At 29.6% G+C, this 17,042-nt stretch overlaps 1 pseudogene across 1 annotated transcript in view; it reads left to right on the forward strand.

Annotated features, from left to right (window-relative positions):
* LOC143238415 (plexin-A2-like) overlaps positions 1-17,042 on the forward strand; it is a 168,501-nt pseudogene that overhangs the window by 137,225 nt on the left and 14,234 nt on the right. The window contains exons 15-30 of the transcript XR_013020563.1: positions 997-1,129; positions 3,267-3,403; positions 4,156-4,690; positions 6,832-7,008; positions 7,309-7,558; positions 8,040-8,181; positions 9,090-9,220; positions 10,045-10,104; positions 10,468-10,545; positions 10,749-10,815; positions 13,550-13,696; positions 14,105-14,294; positions 14,785-14,888; positions 15,199-15,295; positions 15,973-16,070; positions 16,599-16,688. The product of XR_013020563.1 is annotated as a plexin-A2-like (transcript). The remainder of the gene's footprint in view (positions 1-996; positions 1,130-3,266; positions 3,404-4,155; positions 4,691-6,831; positions 7,009-7,308; positions 7,559-8,039; positions 8,182-9,089; positions 9,221-10,044; positions 10,105-10,467; positions 10,546-10,748; positions 10,816-13,549; positions 13,697-14,104; positions 14,295-14,784; positions 14,889-15,198; positions 15,296-15,972; positions 16,071-16,598; positions 16,689-17,042) is intronic.

The raw sequence follows: 17,042 nt of genomic DNA on the forward strand, positions 1-17,042 counted from the left end.
GCATTAGAAGCAGTGATTTCATCAATTTTCTTTTCAAAGGTTCCCCTACTTTCTTTGAGCATTTCAAATGTTTTAGTGGCTCTTTTTATTAGTTTTTCAGCTCTTACTAAATTTAAATATCCAGCTTGAAGGGCATTAGAAACTAAAGAAATTTCTTGTATTATATCTATCATTATTGTTAAATTTTCCAGGAAGAATTTGTTGCAAAGATGGCTAGCCATTCCTGAATATTTTTTTCTCACTAGATGACTGATACCAAACATTCACACAGGAAAATGTAGACCTACATTAGTTTACAGCAATGCTTTTCTTCCTTTGTTTAAGATGGCTGATCTATCACTTCCAGAGGCCTGTGCAAATCTGGCCTCAAACATTATTGTACTAATTTATAATCATATTATTACGCATGACTTTACATAGCAAGAATCTCCATAGTGACAGTTGATACATTGTACATCTAGTATCAAAGGGCTAAGAGCTTGTAAGAACCAGTTTGGCAAACTTGTGAAATTTTAAGAACAGGTTCTTACAAACTGGCTGAATCCCACCACTGTCATTAGATATGGAGCAACTACCTTGGTTGATATACAAGTATCTGAAAATTGGAAAGTAATTTTTTAATTAAACTGTTATGTGCACAAAAAATTTACTCAAGAAGACTGAAAACAAATTTGTTTTTGGTTGTTTTCTTTTATACACATTTTGAGCTATTCATTCAGGTTTATTTATTTTAAACATATGAATTTGATTAAAGGCTTTTCATCTTTTAAACCTGAAAAACCTCACATGTTGTTTTAAGTGATATCTCAGCTATACATGTAGATAATATGTATACATAAATTTAACCATCTTCTTTGTGAATTACCAGTGCTGTCTGTGTGAACATGAAAATGTCACTATACTTAATTCATTATTATTTTGTTTAAACTAATAGCTGTAAGTATAAAAGTAAAATTATACATTTGATCAAACTTTGTTAATCTTGTTTTTATACAGGATTGTTTGTGAGGTGGGAAGCCCTCAAGATAAAACTTCTCGTAGTTCAGGCACAGCTTCCATCTTAGGTCCTGTTGTGGTGAAAATACAAAATGATCATACTGCTACATCATTAACTAACTATGAATTTGTGGTAAATACTGTATCAGTTGATTTTATATTCTTCACACTAGTTCTAAAAAAAGTAGTTATAATGAACTTGTTTAACATTTAGAATGCTATTTTTAGTACAACTTCACTGAGAAGAATGTTTCTTTGTTAAATTATATTCAGTACTTAAAAAGATAAAAAATAACATTATAAAGGTATTATAATGATACTAGTCATGATCAGTAAAACATTTACAGTAGTTTTCATGCCTTTTCTTGAAATTTCTTTATTCTATCATTTTAATGCACATCATTTAAGCTATGCTTTCTTGCAAGCATTATGTGTTACATCAATAAATCCTGGTCTGTTTAAAACACATTTGACAGAGTCAGACAAACAACTCATGTAGGTATAACATTATTTAATAAAATTATACATAAACTAAACAATAAAGTACAGTAAAATATATATGTAGAAATGGCTCTTTTGGGTTGAGAAAATGTTTTATGTAGAGGAGTGAACAACGTTTCGACCTTCTTCAGGTTCTTTCTTTGTGAACCTGACGATGACTGAAGAAGATCGAAACATTGTTCGCTCCTCTACATAAAAAATTTTCTCAACCCAAATGAGCCATTTTTACATATATATTTTTCTCTATAAGTGGGTTTTCTCATCATCACTGAATAAAGCACAGTAATATATTCACGGTAGTATAGAGAATATGAAACATTTATGAGCATTTAGTGTATGACACAGTTTTATGAATTGAAATAACTAAGATGACAAAAATGAAGAATGAATTCCATAGTAATGAAAAGGCAGTAAAAGGTGTTTATAGCAGTGTATGAAATAGTGTGGAAAGTTTTCTGAGCCACTCAAATACAATAACTGTTATCCAACAAACATCTGAACTGAATCTCATACATTCATCACATGATCACATTACTGAGTCACAAAAGAAATCTGCAATATCATGACATCAACTTTTGAAAAAGTATTTATAACTGCAATGTTGAGATTTTAAATTTTCTTTTAATATAATTTAATTAACCTTTTTTTGGGTGAAATACTTTATAAACCTAAACTTTGTTGATTTTTAGTCACCTGTTGGAACTTTTATTCATTCTGTGGAAAGAAATTTCTTGCCTTTGCAGAGACAGCTTTTCAGCAGACAATATAAAGAAGGAAATGCATAAACTTACAACAATTTTGAAGCATAAATTGTTGAAAGTTTCATTAAAAATTTTCCATCTTCTGTCAAAACTAAGCAGGCAATGGTCTGATACCATCCCCTCTTCCACCATTACTAGTGTCTATGTTTGGGGTTAAGGTTTCATACCACAGTGGCTATTTCATAGAGTCCATTCTTCTTTGAGTTGTAGGTAATGACCAAGTGACTGGATGTGATATAGAGCTCTGTACAAGTTATTAGATGCTTGGAATTAGTTTCTCCCCAGAATTTGTATGATGAGAATGATCACTAAGATTGTGGAATACCATATACAGCTTTGGTATAATTTAACAGCATGTTATAGATGCAGTGTTTTCTACCTTTGTTGTGTGAAAAAGTCTCTTGCCGTTTTGTTAGATTAAAAATTAGTTAGTGTTATGGTAAAGTCCTTATCATCTCTTCATCATTCATATTTGAGCAAGAAATAAAAACTGTACTTTGTTTTATCCTTATGTTTAAGCCATTCATTTATTTGTGTATTTCATATTTGTGATTTCATTCTTGTTTCCTATTGATATGCTACTTAGTACTTAACTATTGGCTCTACTTCTACCTGTGAATACCATATAACTCTGTTTATTTGTTGTTGTTTTTTTGTAATTGTAAAAACCAACTTTATGAGTTTTTATTTTAGTATTTTGAGGTTTCCATAACATAGTTTGTAAAATGAGTGGAGTCATTTTTTAAAATGTTTTACTAGTGAATATCTGCAATAGTTTTAGAAATAGATCTTCAGTATTTATAATTATTATTCATTTTGGTTGTATATCTGAAAGTGATGATAGATAAGTTTCAATTTACAGAAAACTGTTACAGGTGCATGACTCCTTTTTAATTCGTACTTAGTTACTTTTGTCATCTAAGTTACTAACAATTTATCATTTTTGTTCCTTAAGTTTAAAAATAAGATTTTTACTGGTATTAACACACAATAATTAACACAATGTAGAATCCAGAGATTAAGTCTATCAATCCCAGTAAAGGACCCAAGTCAGGTGGCACTCTTCTGGAAATCTGGGGAATACATATGAATGCTGGCAGTACAGCAGAAGCGACTGTTGGCCCCATCAAATGTGAAATTACTAAGTAAGTTCCTATACATATTGTCAGAGAGTGGCAGTGATGTAGAAATGTCAAAGATGTAAGTTAGGTTCTGTGGTATCAAGTTGTTTCATGTGATCATGTTTGTCACACTGGTTCATGCAGTTTTATTTATGTAATTGATTATTAACTAAGGAAACTGTTAAATGAAAAGATTTTGTCAGGTAAGAGTGTTCAATAGTTTAAAGAAATGAAGATGAATAAATATTATTCTGGACACATTGAAAACAAGTTTTATGTTGCCCTTTATTATAGATACAGAGTAACTGTATTTGGTTAATGTACAAGTAGGTGACATGGTAGGGTTATCATGTGTACCTTAATGAAACCGTATAGTTTATTTCTGATCACTTCTACACCATATTACTTTTTTATAGTATACCATTATAAAATCTATCTTTCATTACTTCTGTAAAATTACATATTAGCATGCTTTTCAGTTTTCTTAGTTGTGCTTTTCCTTACTGTATTTAGTACAGCATTTTTTTATTGTTATTTTGTGGTTTAAAATAACTAAATCTTGCAACTTTGAATGTTAAACAATTACTGGATTTTAAAATGAAGTTTATTCCAAACATAACTGCATATTTTATTATAAGAATTGTGGCTATTTAAATAAGAATTTGAATTAAGTTCTAAGGTTTCAGTAATTTTATGTTAAAGATACTTAATGTAATATGGTAACTTCAACTTTCATCTAACTTTGAATATGTATTTTATTTTTTTATTTTTTACAGAAGAGAAAAAAACTTCATCCACTGTATCACCCCTGCATCTGATAAGGTAGGACAAAAGAAGGTCAGGGTCAAATTTGACAAAGGATTACGCAGTTTTGATGGTTACCAGTTTCTCTATGTGAAGGATCCAACTGTGACTAAAGTGGAGGCAGGATCTAGAGGTCAGAGAGGTCCTCGAGGTATACCTAGTGGAGGGATTACCATTAGGGTGGAAGGAAATGATTTAAACACTGTGAGAGAACCACAGATCTATGTGGAAGTTAATGGGGAATTATATACTGGCAAATGTGTTGCATTTTCAACAGAAAGTATGATATGTAAAACCCCAGCAGTTCCTAGTGACCAGTTAAATTTTAGGAATGGTGAACCACTTGAGTTTCACTATGGATTTTTGATGGACAGTGTAGATTCTCTTAGAAATTTGAGTTATCGTCCAAATTTCTCTAAATTTCAGATGTACCCAGTTCCAATATATCACAAGTTTTCTGAGAAAAATAATGTCAAATATTACAAGAGTGATTACTTAACCATCAATGTAAGTATTCGATTTTAAAGTAGTAGTTTCTTTAAAGTTATCTCTTAGTATTTTGTCTCAATTTGTATTTAAAAAGGTACAAGTGTCTTGCTTATCATTAACATGTAGGATTACACAGAACTTAACAAATAGAAGATAACTGAAACAAACTGAAAAAAATGTGTTTAATGAAGAACAAATATATTTTTATTAATGTTGTAAAAGTATGCATAATTTTAAAAATATAAAACTGTTGTTGATGTGACATGTCTCTCAGTGTGTGACTGATATACATAGAGAGGATCAGTTGAAGCAGATATTTATTTCATAATGAATTAAAATATTTGGACTAAATTCTCAGATCTGCTTTGTCTTTAAAAAACACAACCCTAAGGTAGGCTTATCTAGTTTAATAGGCCTAATGTGTGGTAAAGCCTGCAGTCAGTAATTTATTCCTAGGATGATAAATAAAACGTAACAAAACATCAGCATTGGCAAACCTTGATAGAGTAATCCAATATTAATAAAAACACTTTTCTTTTTGAGTAAATCAGAAACTTTCTTTTGTTTAAAACATTCAGCTAATCTTGTATAATTTACATTCCTACTATTGCAAACTATCTTATTATGTATTTGCTACCAGTTATTGTTTGCATATAGATAAAAAAATAAGTCAGTATACCAGTCAGTACCAGTTATTGTTTGCATATAGATAAAAATGTAAGTTAGTATACATCAGTAAGGAGAATAAGAGGGGCATCATTTCTTTTTTTGCAAGAGAGACATTTGCACCCAGATTTTGAAGGATGTAGTATAATCATATATAAAATAATTGAATTCTACTTCACAAATGAACAAAGAAGTATATTACAGAGAATGTTCTGTATAATTATGCAAGTTTACCTTCTCCAACAGTTTTCTGAAATAACATCAACGGTGAATGATACTAAGACATAATCATGAACATATATATTGTACCTACTTAGATATCTGTAGAAACAAAACTAAAATTATAAGGCTGAACATTTTAAAATGCATAACCCTAAAATAAATGCAAATAAACATTGAAAGATAATTATTGATTACTAAACATTTACCTTCAAAAGCTAGAGTGAAAAATAAGTAACAAATATATTTTGTGAATAAACATTCCATTAACAACTACTAAAAATTAATTTAATTTTTATTTTATACTTTTGAACTGCTTACATTTTAAAATTCTTGCTTTTCTATGTTGTGTTTAAGATGCTCAGAAAATACTGGTAGATTATATATTACATTACAAAAAGTTAGTGAAAATGTAAACATAGATAACATTCTACCATTAAATAATAAGCTATTCATTTCATTTTTACATTATTTTTTTAAAATTCGGATTAATACAATAAACCATATAATTAAAATTATTTTATGTCATTGTCTTATTTCTAAAAAAAAACATATTATTGTGCTATTTAAGCCTATTATAACTAAAAAGAACAAATTAACTTCTCTAAAGAAACCATATAACTCAGTACAGCCAAAAGTTTGGAATCACCTTATAATAGACTGGAGAAAATAAAGGTGACAATTATTATTATGTTAACAACTGAGCAACTTCACTTACTTATTCTGAAAGCTTATGTTATCTTCTCCTACAAAACTGTGTTAAATGTTTCTACCACTGTGGTTAGTCTAACAGTTTATGATCAAGTGGTACTGATATTGACTGGTACATTTAGTTAAAACTCACATTTTAATTGCCAAGATGCAAAACAATTCATAGTTTTGCATCTCAGAGAAAACAAATAACAGAAGTATTTTTTATAAATAAATTAATTTGTATGCTTATTTTTAAAGGATAAAGCCAGTTATGAGTAAGATCACCTTGTTATTAAACATTTTCAGCTTTTGCTATCTTTATTTTTTATTGGAAGCTCTGATTATTTTTGCATGCATTTCAGAAACATATTAAATATTTATATTTATTTAATAGTCAATTCCAAAAGTAAAGAAAAGCAAAAATGAAAATAACTGCAAATATATTTTCAATGTCTGTTATAAAAATTATTCTGTACACAAATATTTTTATTTCTTCTCTTTGTACTTCTTTTTCTTATTTCATTTATTATTATTAAAGTTACTGTTAGTTACTAATAAATTGTTTAAATTTCATATTTCAGGGTCAACACTTGGACAGGGCTTCTAAGGACACAGATGTAAAAGTTCGCATTGGTACTAGTTTTTGTAATGTTACATCTCTTTCTCGATCTCAACTGACTTGTCGCCCTCCAACGTCTCAGCCTCCAGAACGTGATTCTAATGGAAATCCTAACCCTGATGAAATTCCTCAAGTTATTGTAAGCATTCTTTAAGATGCGGATTCGTTAATCTTGTTAAGTTTATATTGTTGCTGATTACTCAAATGTTGGATATGACATTGACTTATGGGTAACATTTAGTTTTTACTTTCAAACATATTTTAAGCTTCTGTTTAATTTAAGAAATTTTGATATAAATAATCTTTTTCATTTTTAAGTATCAATTGAGTAATAATTATGTGGACGTTTCATATCAGTATGAAACATTTTTATGGTAGTTTGAAGAGCAAATAATAGAAAAGGGAAAAAATTTAAATAATTCAGAGACTTCTCTTGTAGGTTGAAGTGGGAGACAACTTAAAGTATACAATAGGATGGCTCAGTTATGAAGCTCCTTCAGCTCAAGATAGCTCCATCTCCCAGAAGCTTATTATAGGTGCCTTTGTAGGTGGTTCAGCCTTCTTGTTGGTGGTCATTATAGCAGTTATTCTATACAGGCGCAAGTCCATGGAAAGTAGTCGTGTTCTCAAAAACATGCAGGAGCAAATGGATGTTTTAGAGTTACGAGTGGCCAGTGAATGTAAGGAAGGTAAGTGGGTCATTGTTATAGTACTATGTAAATTTAGTTTTTGTAGAAAATGTAAAGTTAGGAAAGCTGTACAAAATTGTTTGTTTGTAGTGTTTCTTTTTAGAATATTCAGTGTAATTATCACATGTATAAACACTGTTTTGAAAGACATTTCGAGAGGCTGTTCTTTGTCGCCTCTAGTAAAGATTTGAATGATTACAAAAACTTTATTTAGATTTGTGTCTCAATAAACCTGTATATTCTCTAAAAGACAGAGAAAACCTTTTTATAACATTTTGATCTGTAAATACCCATTCACTTTTAATTGCTATGTTACTAAGATTTTCTGATCATTGGTCTGGCAATTTGAAAATTGAGAAAGATAATGAAAATATCTATTTTTTCCTTTTTTCATTAGGAATTTCTAAATTCATTTTTACTGTAAAAAGGTGTAACAAATTTCACTAAATAATAATAGCAATATTTTGATGTAATTCTTTAGCATTTGCTGAACTGCAGACAGAAATGACTGATCTAACAAGTGACATGACTGCAGGTGGAATTCCCTTCTTGACTATCGTACTTATTCCATGAAAGTCCTCTTTCCCAACTCAGAAGACCATCCAGTTCTAAGAGAAATGACTGTAAGTATTTCAATTCTGAATATATTGTCTGTGAGACTGATGTAATATAGTTTACAATTATGTCCATGATACACTGAGCTAAACCAATAAGGAATGTAACATTTTTTAAAGTTGCATTCCCTTTTCCTGAAATCAGAGAAAATCATACCTGTATTGGGTATAACCTGGTTGACATTGAAACAGAAAAGAAGTACAAAGAAAATAAACTAAGAATATGAAAACTTCTTCAAATTAAAAGCATCTGTTGTGCTAGACCATGAATAGATGTTAATAAAACTCATCCACTGGTCCCTTTGCTAAAAAAAAATATTTCTTTTTAAGAGTCATTTTGTCTGTTAATGTTCTTATTCAAATACTTGGTTATAGATTATTTTGAATTATCTAAGTTTCTGTTCCGCTTTACATTGGAAATGACAGACAATCCTCATAAAAATAGGTTTCCTATGACAACCTGTTTGGACGTTTTATCAAAATCAATTTTAGTGTTCATTCTGGTTTTGTACTCTTAAATCCATGTTTAAATGATAAAATAGCCAAAAGTGAAAAATTAGTATTATGCATGATAATGTGAAACTTTATCACCATATTTTATGGTTATTAGCTTGGTTGTGTAGGTTAAGCTAATTTTTTCAGATAAATGGCAATTCTGTTGTGCATATTTATTTTCTGTTGCTTTTCTTTCTGTATCATTTTGAATGTGTTCTGGTTTTTATCAAAATCAAAGAAGCTCATTTTTGATAAATTTGACTTCTTGTTTTAAATTGAAATAACCACTTTCAAAGATTTGTTCTGTTTTGTATATTCCTTTTTCTTTTTTTTATATTGATTGTTTAAATGGCATAATTATATCTGTCACATTTCAGTGTTAGTTACATATTAAAAAAAACTATCTTTCTTTGGTTAAATAGATTGACCCCATGAAAAAACCATATATTGAAAAAGGTCTTCGTCATTTTGGCCAGCTAGTAATGAACAAAACCTTCCTTCTTCTCTTCATCCGAACGCTAGAATACAATCGATACTTTTCTATGAAAGACAGGTATAAGAAATATTTCAGCATGTAATATTTTTAATTTTAATCAGTTTTTAAGTGATAGAAATCCTTATTTCAATGAAGTTTAATATAATTTTTCATAACTAAAATTATAACAAGCAACTTGGCATTTTCTTACTATTTGTAAAATTTTTTTCAACCAAAGGCAGATATGATCATTTTCTAGGCAACTTTATAGTCTTTCATTTTGAAAGGATAATTTACAATTGTGCTTGAATTAAAGTTTTTAATTTATAACTCAGATTTTGTATTTTGTTACAAAGTTTTTTTTTATTCTGTCCTCTTAAAAAAAAGCCCTTGGTAAACAACTTCAGCTAAACAACATAGATTCCACCATATATCTCTTCCATGAAATTTTGTACACAGTTGATTCATAAAGACTGGTTAGAATATTAAAGGTTGCAAAAAATTCCAAGTTTTAACATGGTGAAAAGTTCAAAATAATTCAATTAAATGTTGATTAACTTTAGTAATGAATCATAAACAATCACTGAAATAATGTTTGTCGAGCATGCTGTTATTTTACTGATTTTTACTTAAGTTGATATTGTAAACATTCTCACATATGTGGTTTAGTACTGGCTAACCATATAAAAAAACATTTGACCTTCTATAGGCCTAACTTGTAGTTTTGAAATTTTTAAATAAAACATACATATATATATATATATATATATATATATATATATATATATTTTCACTGTAATATTTAAAGTAGTTTTTGTATGCTGTTTGAAATTAAAAGTAAACTACACAGAATATTTTCTAATTTACATCTGACTTGGTTTACAACAAATTTTTTTCTTTAGAGTCAATGTTGCCTCTCTAATCATGGTAACTCTACAAGGGAAAATGGAATACAGCACTGAGTAAGTTGTTTTTTTTCAAATATAGGGTTGCCTGTACTTCAAACATTTGAGAATTTTATTTCATCTTAGAACCGTACAAAAGTAAGAAAGCATGAAAATGCTTAGCATTATGTGTATAATTATGGAATACTCTAAAATACATAGTTAAAATATTTTTACTTTGGACACTAAATATACAAATGAATTATTACAATTGTTGTTAGAGACAAAGAATTAAGTGGTCATGCAAAATGTCAGCCAAATGACTGTTGCTTAAATAAGTGTGTATGAATAGTTATTATCATCTATAGAAATAATCAGTATTGCATAACTTTTGCCAAACTTAAAGCAAATGTTGTACTTAAATTAACTTTGCTGTTTCAGTATTTTGAAGACCTTGTTAGCAGAATTAATTGAAAAGTGCATTGATGGAAAGAGTCATCCCAAACTACTGTTAAGAAGGTGAGCATAATGAACCATATTTACCTTCTCCTTTTGTGGTGATATAATATATTAATATGCAGGTCTCATAGTTAGTTTAAATTCTACATTAGGTCCCACATAAATGTGTTGCTGAAGTTGCAAGTTAACTTCCAAGTGTAATATCAGTTTGTGTGTTATAAAACACCTTAAAAATACGTATTTGTATTTTTAATTTCTAATAGAACTGAATCTGTGGCTGAGAAAATGCTATCTTCATGGTTCACTTTCCTCCTTTTCAAGTTCCTCAAGGTTTGTTTCACTTTTTGTGTTATATTTTGCTTAAAGTTCTACATTATCAACATCTCTTGTTTGTATTAAATTTTGAAAGATTCCTTTGCATTAGGTCTGAGCATGAACCAGTGGTTGGGGTGCAAAACTATGTGGCTCAGGTTCTGTGGTTTAGGTGTCGTTACTACCAAAACTATGCACTATATGGCTATGGGTGTGTTATAAATCTGTAAAATCTCAACATTCATTTGTTTGTGTGTCATTGCACTGTGCAGTCTAGCCGTGGATGTATTATAAGAGTGCCAAACAAATCCCACTGTTTGATTAGTGCAGCCCAAGAGTTAGCCGTGGGTGTTGTTGACTACTTGCCTACTCTTTAGTCTCTCCGTTCAATTTCATGGGTGACTGACTTGTGTAGATAGCCGTTGTGTAACTTTGCAAAATATCAAAAACAGACAATTAAAAACAAACTATTTCAGCTCTTAGTGTGAAAGATTTCTCTATAATCAAGTAATGGAGGATATAAAGTTTTCTAATACACAAGAAATGGTTATCATTTTGTTGCATCCTGTTTTGATAGTTAAGGTAGAGAAATAGTTCTGGGTATATGCAATGTAGGAACAAACATATCAACACATTTTTACACACTTTTAGTTTTTGCATTTCATATAGAAAATGTTTAACAGATCTTTCACACTAACATGGGGGTTGTTTTTACACTGTGTTAGTATTTAATAAAGGAAGTTTGAAAAGTAGGTAAAACAAATGATTTAAACTCACCCTGCTAGATATGTTAGTTTCAAATTCAAACACCATTTCTCCTTATACAGTTTTATACCATTGTACTTATTTATTTTTACATTCTTGTTTTCTTTTGTAACTGGTATATCTGCTTGAAACACACAAAGTTTTTCTGTGCAGCGTACAATACATTTAAAGTTGAACACACACAAACAATCTAACCTGACCAACCTGAAGAAAACTTGATTTGGTATGATTAAGGAAAGTATTTGTCATTTAACTATTAATATTGAGTAAAGTTCTGGTTTTTCCTGCATACACATCACTCATTAAGACTACAAGAGCCAATCGAAGCTGGATAATGAAGTCCATCATGCATTATTTTCAGGAATAGTCAGAGTTATCATAATTTGTGTTCATAATATTTTGATCTAAAAAAACTTGTTTATGTAATATGCTTTTTTGCTGCTGTTCTTTAATTTAAAAGATCCTCTGGGTTACATTTATTGTGTAAGAGCAGTCATGTCACTTTGTGCTCTATTCTGCATATAAATATTCCTTAAGGTTATTATTTCTCTGTTATGCATACATCTTCTTGTGGTTTAATATAATTTTATGCCATTTTTTTATTTGTAATTTTATGTTGTTATTTTCTGTAACTGTTAGATATACACAACTGTTTCTGTTTAAGTATCACACAAGTGTTAAATTTAGTTGTTTTTAGAAGTGACAGTTTATTGCAGGTGAATTGTTGCTTGTTGTATTATTGTGTCATGTTATTATGAACTTCTAAGTTTTTATTGTTGTTTCATTTGAGTATTATTATATCATATTATCACATAGGGTGTAGAACACTTTAGGCCTCTATCAGTCTATAAATGTGTATAGAAAACATAGTTCAGGTAAGATACAGTTAGCTAGAGCTAGATTGTATGTTTGTGAGTTTAGCTGTGAAAAGAGTGTTGTGGTACTTTTTTTCAAAGTGAAATTATCGAAGGTTGTATTGTAACAACAGAGTAGAGAACAATAATATGTCTTGTTGTTTGTGTTCTAAAGTAACTGAACTTGCCTGTGTGTAATTTTGACACCAAAGAGACAATTCTTTGAAGATTTAGATACAACTGTGATGATTAACTGTGTAATAAACATTTGTATATACATTTGATGTTTTTTAATATATTGTTTTAAAACAAGTGGACTGTGTGCTGTTTGTTTACTGTAGAAATTTATCACCAACAAATCAAAGACATCTACTGTAAAAAATCTTGCTCATCATATATAAAAAACCTAACAGTGAGTCATATTTTTATACACAAAGAATTACCTGTTTTATAAATATGGACTTTCCATTGCTATATCATCAGGGTTATGTATTCGTTAATGCAGGATTGATATAGAAATCAATTTATTAATTTGATATTTGTCTCTGTACACATCAGTTTGATGTTTTTTACCATTTTGTTGCTCATGCTGGAGCATTAGTTGGATGTTTCTACCTCAGTACTAGAGAGTAATTTACTAATTACTGAAATGCTTGCAAATATACTACAATTTACCTGCAAGTATTGGAATTTAAGGATGGTTTTAGAACTATTATCACTCATTAGGAATATATTTCATGTACAAAAACTACTGACCAGGTTTGTGAAGTATATCTGAAATTTAAAAGATGTCTAAAGGGTTATGTAACCACTTACGTTGCTAGGAAGCAGATAAAACATAATTACTTAATAAAATATTATCAGTAGTAGTATGTTAAACATTCCTTAAGGTTATTATCACTCTGTTATGCATACATTCTTCTTGGGTTTAATATCAGTTTGTGTTATGTTTTTTATCTTTAACTTTACATTGTTAAATATACACAGTTACATAGACCAGTGATTAATGATCTTGGTGTGCTTGGTACACAGATATTTTAGTCTATATATGACATATATATATATAAGTGTGTGTGCGTGATTTCCAATATTGTGTCAGAGTTTAAATGTAATTTTTGTACTCATATTGTTAGGAATGTGCAGGTGAGCCATTGTTTGTGTTGTACAGAGCTATTAAACAACAAGTGGATAAAGGACCTGTTGATGCCATTACCAGTGAGGCTCGTTACTCCCTTTCAGAAGAAAAACTGATCCGTCAATCTGTTGAATATAAAAGCATTGTAAGTCATATTTTCTGACTACATATGTGACAGTAGTCTATGAAAATAGTTTTAAAGCTATTTCTTATTTGTAATAAAAAATAAAACCTTGTGCAATGCATTTTCTGAGAGTAATTGCAAAAATAGACATACTTATTTAATATTTTATTTATTACCTCACAAGTCGCTGTATTTTTAAGATTCTTTATTGGGTCAGAATCTGCAAGGATATGATTGTTTTTCCTAGGACAAACAAACTTTTGTTGGTCATGCTCCCATATAAAATTATTGGAAAGTATGTAATGCAGACTATCTTGCAGAGTGCTTATTTGGACATAGCAGTGTTGTTAGTGTGACTGTTAAACAAAACAACATTGACATATGGAACTTCAGTAACCATTTCTATATACCTTTTGACTTTCTTTCCAGACTGTATTTGTGTCAATGTCATCACAGACAGGTTATGTCACGGGGCTGGAACCTCCAGGAGAAAATACTGAGACACCAGTAAAAGTTTTAGACTGTGATACCATCTCCCAAGTAAAGGAGAAGGCTTTAGATGCCATTTATAAAAATACTCCATTTTCTCAAAGACCAGTCAAGGATGATCTTGATCTTGGTATGCTTTGATCATTTATTCTGTTTCTTTCTATAATTAATTTTTTTGAGGAGATATGTCTAAACTTTTCACTTACTGGATTTATAGAACTTCTTAACATTGTGATTTATCTCAATGGTCAATGTAAATTTTTGTTACTTCATTTTCATCAGCTGCTTTGTACAGTATACAACTAGTTAAAATTTGTAGTTTAAAGAGTAACGAGAAATTAATGTTGAGTTATAAAATGTTTTTAGTCAGCTTTAAAACTTATATTTAAGGGTGTTTTACTACATTAGCAGTAGAAGGAAGCATTAACTTCTAATATGGATTGGCTTCTATGATAGTCTGACTTGTTTATTAAACTAATTTAATTGAAGGTAGTAAAGTGTGTTTTTATAAACAATGTTAAAAATAAAGGGTTTCTTGTTCGTGTATTTTGCAGTTTGTAGATCATATTAGAATAGCATACACTGAAGTCAGTATTAAAAACGTTTATATATTTTTTTAGAGTGGAGAACAGGCACACATGGTAGACTCACATTATCTGATGAAGATTCAACCTCAAGGATTGAAGGAGAATGGAGGCGTTTTAACACTTTAAGTCATTACAAGGTTTGTTATAGAATTTTACACAAGCTCAGTTTTTAAAATTGATTTCTTTATTGATAGTGTTAAAAAAATCTATCCTTTCATAATTTTATAACTGGTTACATTTCACAGAACTTGGTAATGTTTTCTGCAATAGTATTTTTTTCTTCAGAAGTGTGTTAGAAGAACAAATTACATAAGCAGTTTGTGAGGTACAACATGTGTTTTATAAGACTCCATATTATTACACAGAAAGCTACAACTTAGTGTAATTAAGTTATTTTATGAGTGAAAATTATGTTGGTTATGTTTTTAGTTATTTCTCTCTTTCTAGGTACCAGATAGTGCCCTTCTTACCTTGGTTCCAAAGCAGTCGTCCATGTATAATATTTCAATTATGTCTGAAAAGAATGAGAAGTCCTACAAATATGGTAAGTAATGCATGGTTTACTATTAAGACACATAGGCACTATTTAGTAACATAATTAAAATGGTTTATTTATAAATCTTAAAGAACGTGGCTAAATTTTGTTTAGTAAAGACAGTTTTTATTGTTTCATATATGTATCATTGTCTATAGTAGTAGTTGTTTTTGTCAGCTGCATAGTTTTTAAGGCTTATGGATACTAAATTCTTGAACAGACATAGTCAAAACTTGTGCTTTAGAGCCAATGTCTAAAGTCAGTATTGTACTTTGTAAATTGATTGTTTTCATAGTTTGAGATATTTGTACAATACTTTACCTTCTGTTTAAATATTGTTCAGATTTGTCTTGTATTCAAGCTTGCTTAAATAACCTGCAAGTTACTCAATTCCTTATTTTATAACTATCTTTGTAATAAATGGGAAAGGTTAAATATTAATTAGTGTCATATCATTTATACATTATAAGATCATCCCCATCAAACAAATTTAATTACAAAACCTAAAAGCTATTTATGCTACAAAATATCTTTTACACTTGTCATAAGAAAAAAAACTTAAGGAAATACATTGTAATATGTTATTACACAATATTATAATGTACTATATTATTTGTATATATATTTATATAAATATATACATGTACACAAAGTTTAAAGTAATTCTTTTTTTTTTTCACTTATAGAGACTCTTAACTTCCCATTGAAGACCAGCCCTCCTCTAAGCCGTGCAACATCTCCCCTCAACCATGATCTTGAAACCAATTACAGATCCTGGCATTTGGTAAGTGGTTTTAGTGACTTTATAGTATAGAGTCAAGTCTTATTTGTTGAGTGGCACAGCTAGAATAGTAGAAGTTATTGGGGTTACAAGCACAATTCAAATAAAAATTATCGTTTTTTAAATTGTATTGACCAAATTGTTGAAGAATTATTCTGAAATAGTTAATTAGCAACTTTGATTTTAAATGTAATTAGGTGTTAGTTGGACCTACAAATGTAAACTTTATATATGAAAGGATTGTTGTAATATCTTCATGTATCTTGTCCCTTAAATTATCAAGGTACCTTAGCTATTTATTTACACTCACCTTGCTTGTATTTAACTGGATTACTAAATCCTGTATCAAGGTCTTTTTAAAAATATACATCAGTATTCTTGTGTATCTCTTATTTTGTCTTCCATTTTCATCAGTTTTTCTACTAAATGTTCTGAAACTATATTGTTTTAACTTAAAGTTAGTTTTGGGATTTAGTAAATTACTGGAGAGTTTGTTAGAGAATTAAAATATTATACAAACTAATTTTCCAGGTAAAACATCATGACAATGAACAGAAAGAAGGAGAGAGGGGGAACAAAATGGTATCTGAGATCTACCTCACAAGGCTTTTAGCTACAAAGGTATGTTACATATCTACCTCACAAGGCTTTCAGCTACAAAATTACATTACATATCTACCTCACAAGGCTTTTAGCTACAAAGGTACGTTACATATCTACCTCACAAGGCTCTTAGCTTCAAAGGTATGTTACATATCTACCTCACAAGGCTTTTAGCTACAGAGGTAAGTTACATATCTACCTCACAAGGCTTTTAGCTACAAATTTATGTTACATATCTACTTCACAAGGATTTTAGCTACTAAGTTATGTTACATATGTACCTCACAAGGCTATTAACTCTCTTCCTACAGGTAGGTCAAAGTGCATGTCACAAACTTTTACAGAGTTACGTTTAAAATTTAATTAACCTAC

The sequence above is a fragment of the Tachypleus tridentatus genome, chromosome 13, assembly GCF_004210375.1.
Source record: "Tachypleus tridentatus isolate NWPU-2018 chromosome 13, ASM421037v1, whole genome shotgun sequence".
Taxonomy (NCBI): Eukaryota; Metazoa; Arthropoda; class Merostomata; order Xiphosura; family Limulidae; genus Tachypleus; species Tachypleus tridentatus.